The 9,500-nt window shown below is 41.5% G+C and overlaps 2 long non-coding RNA genes across 2 annotated transcripts in view; both read left to right on the top strand.

Moving 5' to 3' along the window:
- The first annotated feature begins 1,630 nt into the window (after window positions 1-1,630).
- Window positions 1,631-3,854, top strand: LOC116093648. The gene is made up of 2 exons (XR_004119776.1): window positions 1,631-1,715; window positions 2,663-3,854. It is a non-coding gene; the product is annotated as an uncharacterized LOC116093648 (long non-coding RNA).
- An 849-nt stretch (window positions 3,855-4,703) lies between these two features.
- LOC116093647 overlaps window positions 4,704-9,500 on the top strand; it is a 12,480-nt gene continuing 7,683 nt past the window's right edge. Inside the window, exons 1-2 of the long non-coding RNA XR_004119775.1 lie at window positions 4,704-4,796; window positions 8,888-8,991. This is a non-coding gene — a long non-coding RNA (uncharacterized LOC116093647). The remainder of the gene's footprint in view (window positions 4,797-8,887; window positions 8,992-9,500) is intronic.

Below are 9,500 nucleotides of genomic sequence, written 5' to 3'. Positions count from 1 at the left end.
CCCCCCCCAAAAAAAAACTTCAATTTAAAAAATTTTTATTCTCTGAAATTTTCATGCATGCATGCATTATATTTTGATTATATTTACACCTCACTCCCTTCCTCCAGGATGTCACCCGTGTTTCCTCCAACTCCATATCCCTTTATAAAATTGTTGTTTGTTGGTTGGTTGGTTTGCTTTATACCCTAATTTAACCCAGGTCTAATTAGTGCTGCCCACATGTACATAGGTTTGAGGCCATGCACCACAGCATGGTCAACCTGCCAGGAACCACACCCCTAAAGAAAACTGACTCCATCCCCAGCAACTGTTGACTACCAATAGCTCCATCAGCTAGGGGTGAGGTCTTGAGCATCCCTTCCCGATCCGTGCTGGAATGCTGACCGGCCTGATCTTCTGTAGGCACCCACAGCTGCTGACAGTTCATTCAGCTGTCCTGTTGTGTCTGAAGACAGCCTGTCCTACCCAACCTCTTACTCTCAGAGTCTGTCTGTCCCTCTTCCCCAGTGCTCCCTGAGACTGTGTGGTACAGATGTCCCACTACAGCAGAGCACTTCATAGATACTTCCTTTCTACATTTGGACCTGTGAGTTTCTGTATTAACCACAGTCTACTCCAGTAAGAACCTTCTCTAAGGGCTAAAGGCTGCACTAGTCCTTGGGTATAGAGATCTGTAGTTAGAAGGCAATTTGAAACAATGTCCATTTAGCTAATAACAGTAATGTGTATTATGAATGGAAAGCCAGGAGCTAACACCAAGATATTGTAAGATGTTGACTGTTTTTTTTTTTTTACAGCCAGGCCAAACTTAACAGTCTCCCTTGGAAGCAGAATGAAGCAGCCAAGACCAGAAGCAGAAAGGCCTTTTATGGCAAATGAGGGAATGATTACAAAAGCAAAATTTTGCACTTATTTCTAACAATCGTGGGAAAGGTACGTGTTATGGGTTCATGGTCAGATAGTTAACATACCACGGAACATTTTATAGTCAATCAATTCTCAGAACAATGGAAATAGTTAATGTGTAATTCACAAGTTTACTGAGAAAGAACAAATCAAAAATCAAGTTGATTTCTAGCTAAGGGCGCAATTAGAGCAGAGAAAAAGAAATAAATCAAAGCCTAACATTGTTTAGCTAAGAAGAAAATAGAGTCAGCTGTTCCTTGACAATATATTCTTCTCTAAGGCCTATGGAGCTCCCCAGCAGTGAAATCTTGGCTCTATTTAAACTCCCACAAATGAGTTGCCCCTCCTGAGGCCTTAAATCTAATCAGAAATTGCTTGTTTACCCCCATAACATTCACACCACTGTTACATTCAATGTCTTGCCAAACTGGTCATTATTGTAGCTCATAGGGATCACAGCTGAAGGGAATTATTGATGTCTTGTTTGCCCACTCTACCCCCCAGCAAAGGGAAAAAACTAAGTCAGTTCCAGGTTGACTTCTCCATGTTCTGTGACCAAAGTGTGTAATATCTTCAGCAATTGAGTGTAGAATATTACCATCAAGAACAGAACCAATAATGTGTGTGTGTGTGTGTGTGTGTGTGTGTGTGTGTGTGGTGGAGTCTTTATATGTAGACTCTGCTGACTTTGAACCTGAGATCTTCCTTGCTGCCTCACTGGTGGGATTATAAGCAGATAACATAAACACCTTGATGGTGGTTTCTAAGCCAGCAGCATCAGAGACAACTGAGCTGATTCCCAGATGGAGGTAAGTCCATCTGCCCTCGTCCTGGGTAGTAGTGTTTAGCAGATGCACTAGTTATAAAAAAGACTAGTATGCCATGCTGCACTCTCACTCGCCTCTCCTTTTGTGTGCCTTTTTTTTTGGGGGGGGGGAAGGGGAGTGGCTTCGAGACAGGGTTTTTCTGTATAGCCCTGGCTGTCCTGGAACTCACTCTGTAGACCAGACTGGCCTCGAACTCAGAAATCCCCCTGCCTCTGCCTCCCAGAGTGCAGGGATTAAAGTGCTGGGATTAAACGCATGTGCTACCGCTGCCGCCGCCGCCAACACCACCCAGTTCCTTTTGTGTACCTTAAGTGATAGATTGCATGATTGTTGGTCTGGTGTGTTTGCTTTAAGTTTGTATGCCTTGTAACTTTAATACAATCTAGTAAACTCATGTCCATGTGCTCCTGATGAAATTTGTGTGTGTGTTTATGTGTAGTGCTGGAGATGAAACTCAGGGCCTGTGCATGCTAAGCAAACACTTGGGTTGTGGCAGTATTCCTTCAGAGATGTAGATAAAGATCTACTCACTCCAGATAGGGAATCCATGGGAGACCTAACTATAGTTAACACCAAAGTCCAACTAGGTGAACCAATGAGTTTTATAGGAGTTACTTATGGAATATGGGTGAGGGCTTACTGATAGGGGCAGAAATGACTTAAAGATAGCTGCACCACCAAAGTCCGCTTCAGCACAGATGACAGCTCGCTCACAAAAGCTGGAAACCTAGAAGTGCACTACAACCTGCAGGCTGCTCAACATAGTGAAGAGTGACCTCTCTGGGGAGCTCAGTTGGTCTAGCCTGTGGCAGGTGGTCTAGCCTGTGGTCTAGGCTACTCAGCTTGTTGGCACATGCCTCTAGACAGTCTTACTGCTTAAAAATGTGATTGGCACATGAGGGGTCTAATATGAATCTGGTCGTTTTCAGGAACTTCCCGAAGCATTTGGGCTCTTCCCAGTCTAACAAGCTTCCCTGCAGGACTGGATGTTTCCCCTGCCCTTACATCACCATGTTGATTCTCCTCCTTTCTTAGATGGAAGGCTTCCATCTTGAGGAACTGCTACACCAATGCCTTCTACCACTGAGCTACATCCTCAGCCTTCCTGATTTATTTACTCTGTTTCTGTCTAGTACAAGCTAAAACACACGGTGACTGTATACATGAGAGTGTCAGGAAACTCCAGGTTTAGAAAGGAGTAAGGTTAAACTCAAAGGTCACAAAATACTTTCATTTGAAATGTCTATGGAATATTCTCTCAATGTCGGCATTCTTCATAGCTTTTTGTTATGTTGAAATCCTTGATCCTCTGAGGTGAGGGATTCTGTGATGGTTAATAATGATTGCCAGGGCTGGAGAGATGGCTCAGCAGTTAAGATCACTTGCTGATCTGGCAGAGAACCCAGGTTAGGTTCCCAGCACCCACATGGTGGCTCACAACTATCCGTAATTCCAGTTCCTGGAGACCCAGTGCCCTCTTCTGGCCTCCAGTGGCACTGTTCAAATGCAAACATGATGGCCAACAGTCATACACATAAAACAAAAAGAACTTTGAAAAAATGTTGATTGTTGTTCCACCTACAGTCTCAGAACTGAAGAAGCATTAGCCAATCAAGTTGTCCTCAAGTAGCACTCCTTCAGAAGTGTAGATGTTATTCTAACTGATAACAAGCAATAAGGGTGCTTCTTATGTGTCTGTGATGTGGGGTATTAAAATATTAACTACACAAGAAATTATGTATTCTGCTTTTTCCCTTAGGAATTATATCTTATTTGTTTTAAGTGGCCTCTTAGTTTACTTCTGTATTGTTGCTGTTGTAAATATTTAATGTATCAAAAGTGAAAACAAACTAAATAACTTAAAAAGATGTATTCCTAAGATTTAAGGTTCAGTATTTGAATTTAGCCAGAAGTATTTACTGCATTGAATTGTTGAGAGAAAACAATATGCAGTCAAACATAGATGCATTTCAAATATATTAACTGTTTAACATACAGAGAGCACATGGTCACACCAATAACAACAATGTAATTTCTCAACCAGAAGATTATAAACATCAAATGAGGTTTTAACAAACCTATTTTCTACCACAAAACAAAAAATAAAAATTCTAAAACCAAGGATTGTAATTTCTTCAAATTATGGGACTGAGTAGATAAGATATCCCTGTCAGTGGCCATTTAGAAGTTTATTGTATATCATCCAATAGTTATTTTTTCTCTTTATTCTGGGATAATTACATATTACAGCATGAAGCTGCAAAGATAGTGTGAACATTTTGCAGCCAGACATTTACTTTTTCCAAGTAGTTACAACTGACATAATTATAGTGTAATATAAAGCAGGAATTTATATATGCAGAGTGTGTGTGCAGCTCCATGCCATTTTACCCTGTGTGCAGGAAACTCTGTCTCAAAAAAATTATGTGTGTGTGTGTATGTTTGTGTGTGTGTGTGTGTGTGAGAGAGAGAGAGAGAGAGAGAGAGAGAGAGAGAGAAAGGGAGAGAGAGAGAGGAAGGGAGAGAGAGAGAGAGAGAGAGAGAGAGAGAGAATGTGAAAGCTCCCTGGAAAAGCTACACATGTATGTTGAAGATTCTGTAGCCTGGTAACTGATTAGATTCAGCGATGGTACAGAGTTGAAATGTTATGGATGGTGAGTCAAAATGAGTTAGGCTGTTTTTAATCCCTTGTGACAGCCATTTATCACTCACCGATATATCTGACCTAACATCCTACATCTTCTTGACTTTTCGATAAAAGTCTTGGAATGTGTTGTTAAGTTTGGCACACTTAGTCACTACCAACCCAAAAGCAGGTAAGATCTAAAACCTAAATATGACATAAGAGCAGACATTTCCCAGCTTTGTTGCAGTCTGTCTGACAGATGTCCCTACCACTATACTTGCATTGATTTCTGATTTTCTTTTATTCTGTGACTAATAAAAAAATCTCCTGTGACCATTTCACAGTGGAACTATCTTTCAGGGTTGCCTGAATCTGGGTCTCCCAGCCATGGTCACTTTTATTTGGCTCTGATAAACTCCATTCCTTTGAAGGAAGAGGTATGTTTTGCCCTGACACTTATTAGAATCCTTTCTCAGGGAGTAACACAGGTTGTGATTAATCCCTCCAGCAATAAGCCATGACAACCCCTGGGAAATACTGCCAACCAGCAAAGTTCATTAGAAACTCAGTGCCCAGATTTTTCAATTGAAGTCTCGTCATATAAACACCCATTATAGGCATTTATCCAAATTCTCAGCTCCTATAGGGAAAAGTTATATTTATCATAAGTGATATGATTTACATAATTAGTTTAAGAACAAGGTTATTTGACAAAGAATGTAACTTTTCTTTGTCTCACTTTACCGGGAACTAGTGTGTTTGTCTTTGGAATTTCCTGAGTGTGGGAGTATCTTTGTTATTCACAGTGTGCCCAGTAGTTTATACTAATGACGTAATTCAGGAGTTGCCCTTCGAATAGCTTAAAGTAATGAGCTGATTCATGCTGGGGGCAGTCCACTTCAGAAAGATTAGCCTTCTAATTAGAAGGTGAAGCTTCAAGCCTTGAGATACCAGCCTACTTAGAAGGCAATGTCAAGAGTGAGCTACGTCGTCAGAAACAGGCAAACATGTTTGTGACTTTCCATTACATCAGAATTTATTGAATAACAAACTTACAAGGTACAGCGGTTTCAGTGACACAATTTGCCTCCTCCTGCACTCCCATTGTACTGGAGATATAATTAAGGGCATTTCCATTCTTGCAGAGGGCCTGGGTATAATTCCCAGCATCCACAACTAACTGTTTCTCTAGTTCTAGGGAATCCAATGCCATCTTCTGGTGTCCATAGGCACAAGGCACACACACGATGCTCATACATGCAGGCATTCACACATACACATAAAATAAAAATAAATGTTTAAAAAAAGTAAAATAAAATTCTCACTTTTCTTGATTATGCTGGTCAAGGTCAATATGAGTTCCTTTTCCAATCTTAATCACTTAACATTAACCTTAAGGTTGTACGTTATACATCATACAGTAAATATATGTATTCCTACACACACACTATAAGAATAACTGCAAAGGGTTGAGAAGTCAAGAAAGTTCAAAGTCTGTGAGGCTAAAAATTGAAAACTAATAGAGATGTAAAACTTTCTATTGACAAGATAATGAACCCCACTAAATCTTGCTAGAGAATTCACTGTGACTTGACGGTAAACCAGGCTGCAAGATCAGAGTTGAACTGCAGAGATTAAGGCAAACTCCAGAGGTAAAAGGTCAGGGCCAGGTTTAGATGAATGAAAAGTTAGATAGATGGGCAAACAGGACAGGCAGACAGCAATTTGGGTAGGCTACATCAACAGCAGGATCCTGGCTAAGCAGAAGTCTGTAGACACCTGAAAGTTCTCTCCATGTCATTCTGGAAGGTTGGTTGGGGCCATCATAGATAGCTACAGAAATGCTAGAGGCCTACCTTTGCAGGGTGATGTCCAGATGAGGAAGTTAGACTCTTTCCCCAGGCTAGTATGTCCAGTATACTCCTAAACTTGGTATTCCTGATTTTTGTTTTGTTTTGTTTTTCGAGACAGGTTTCTCTGTATAGTTCAGGCTGTCCTGAACTCAGAAATCTGCCTCCTGAGTACTGGGATTAAATGTGTGTGCCACTACCTCCTGGCCCTGATATGATTTTAATGTTCATGTTCCCTTAGAATCTCAATTCACCCCAGTGGATTTGTAGGGTGGAACCCAAAGAGTAAATTATTAATTAGTTTATGTCATGTGCATGGTGCCAGGTACTATGCATATGTCCAAGGTCCATAGCTACCCTCCATTCATAAAATAATGTTGCTTGGAAATCGCAGTCCTTCAAGGCAGGGCACAGGCTGAAAAACAACTGTTTTATACAATATGAAGTATCTTATGGCCACAAAAAGGCTCTAGAGATTGGGTTCAATCACATGGCTGATGACTAAGTCAGTTGTACATATTTAATAAACCGCAATGAAAAGTCCCAGTCAAACATTGTGGTGCATGCCTGCAATCCCAGAGTTCAGGAAACAGGCAAGAAACTGCTATAAGTTGGGGGCCAATTAAGTCTCTACAACAAGTTCAGGCCAGCCAGAAATGCCTAGCAAGGCCTTCTTTCAAACAAACACAAGTTTAAAAATGAAAAACAAACACATAAACAAAACAGAAAGAAAGAGAGGGAAAGAGAAAGGGAGAGAAGAAGAGAAAGAAAAAAGAAAGAAGGAAGGAAAGAAAGAAAGAGGAAGAGAAAGAAAGAAAGAAAGAAAGAAAGAAAGAAAGAGAGCTAGCGAGCAAGCCGAGCAGTGGTTGTGCACGCCTTTAATCCCAGCACTTGGGAGGCAGAGGCAGGCAAGATTTCTGAGTTCAAGGCCAGCCTGGTCTACAGAGTGAGTTCCAGGACAGCCAGGGCTACACAGAGAAATCCTGTCTCGAAAAAAAAAAAAAAAAAAAGGAATGAATGAATAAATGAATGAATCTGTTGCTGTGTGCTCTGGGGAGTTTTCCTGGTTGATAGTTGCATCCCTGTGCTGGAAGGGAAGGGTTCCATACTGAGCGTGTGGAAGCTTTATATTTAAAATGCTCCACAGCTGTATCCTTTCTCCACTTGGCTGGTCCCAATTTATATAATCTGTCTGTCCATAATTATTGTGTTGTGAATCATTGCAATAAATTGATAAGCATCAGGGAATTACGGGAAACCCAAGTTTGTAACCACTAGCTCATAAAAGCAAGTTGCCGTGTAATCTGGAGGAATCCTTTTTGTACTTAGTAGAACCCCGATTTAAGCAAGCAGTCTACCCGTGAGCTACACTTCTACCCCCAAGGTAGTTATATAACCTGAGGACTCTAGATCTTGTTAAGGAGTTTACCCTAACGCTGTGAAGCCTGAGCTCAAATAAGGTCCTTAGCATCAGAATTCTGTGCAGCCAGCCAGTCATAGCATGTAGGGGTGGTAGGGATGTCAGCAGTGACCAGGTAGGGGCACAGCTCCATTCTATTCCCCCCTACACATACACATACACACACACACACACACACACACACACACACACACACACACACACACACACTTACTTATCACTGCACTCTGTAGGAATCTCCATTCAGGCAGTACTGGGATTTAGGGCTTCATACAGAAAGGAACTGCAGGGCAAGCCAGTATGAAGCAGGATTAGAGGTTTATTAAAAGACATTTTTAATATTGATCTTAAGCACAAAGGATAATAGAAAGAGAGAAGAAAAGAATAAGGCATACCCAAATGAGGATATGGGTTTCTCAAGGGACCCACAAAGGATTTCAGTGGCTCTCAACTTACAATTCCAAAAGTTGCTAAGAAACAAGTGTGCCCCCTTCACCCAGCCTTTTTTACCCATTGCTTTATATGTGTGGTTGACAACGAAGTCAGAAGTTAAAGCACTTGCCTTTTCTAAGCAAAGTTGTGAATTTTGTTATGAGAGAGGCATGCAGAAAGCTCAAGGTTACAGATGGTAAATAAAGTTGATTTATTGTTTTTGCCATCCTTGATTAAGATGTCTCTAGGGAACATATTGTCGCAGTAGGTAATTTAGGTTTTATCAGTGGTCCCCTGCTTGCTCTTCCTAGTAGGAAAGGCAGAGCAGGTCTAAGGAGGCAGGGCCTCTTTTCTTTCCCCAGCTTTTCTTCCCATGTCCCCACAATTTCACATCTTTCTGTCCTGCCTCAAAAACTCTCCCCTACTCTGTGATCCCAGATACTTGCTAAGGGGCAGTTTTACAAGCAAGGAGGACAGGTTAGGCCTACCATGTTAGCATTCTTCTGAACAAGTAGTTTGGGGTTTGTATTTGGTTTGTTTGTGGTGCTGGGAGTCGAACCTAGGACCTCACCAATGCTAGGCAAGCACTCTACCCCGCAGACTAGTCTCAGCCCACAAGCAGGTTCTTGGAAATACAAAAGGGAGGAGAACATTTGTTGTAAGGATTTATACCTAGAGACGTTCTTATTTGGGAGCTAAAAAACAACACAAAAGGCTTGTCTCCCAGGAATCTTTGGTCTTCATTTGTAGTCGGCCACTGTGCATATATTCCTTCAGTTCTTGTCAGACAAGATATAATTAAATGACTTCTCTCTTGTTAATCCAGGTTATGTCAATTTAATTTAGCTCAGCAAAAGAAGCCATTTCTCCATTCTCAGGACATGTTTACATCCACATTTGGGCAATTATGAGGAAACCTGCTATATTTGGGTAAGTCTGGGGGAATTCCTCCAACTGTAAAACACAAGTCAGGACCAGACCAAAACGGGAAACAATAAATATCCAAACTGACCCTGACTGCAGCAATAAGCTATGACATAAACACAAATGTGGAGAAGCACCTTAGCAGCTACACTATCTAAGAAAGCAGCAGCAGTTGCTTCTCCACTGGAGCCTATGACTTATTCTGGGTCACAGGTTTTTGTCTAAGTTCACAGTACCATATGTGAGTTTCCCCCTGGTGGAGTGGGTTGGACATTCAATCAAAACATTGGTTCTATCCATAACTGCTTTTGCCACTACTGCAGCTTAAGCTGGCACATCTTGGCAACAGCTTCAGTCATGAAGCACCCGGGATCCACAGGTGCATACCCAAGTATGGGTTTCCCCTTTCTCTATCAAGTCCAGACTCCAGGGGAATCACCTGCGGCCTCTAGTTCACTCTTTTCTTTCTTTCCTACCTGACCTTTCTTTTGCATGGGTATCAGAGCACAGACAAA

The sequence above is a fragment of the Mastomys coucha genome, unplaced genomic scaffold (genome assembly GCF_008632895.1).
Source record: "Mastomys coucha isolate ucsf_1 unplaced genomic scaffold, UCSF_Mcou_1 pScaffold16, whole genome shotgun sequence".
Lineage (NCBI taxonomy): Eukaryota > Metazoa > Chordata > Mammalia > Rodentia > Muridae > Mastomys > Mastomys coucha.
This window is presented reverse-complemented; position numbering and strand designations above follow the sequence as displayed.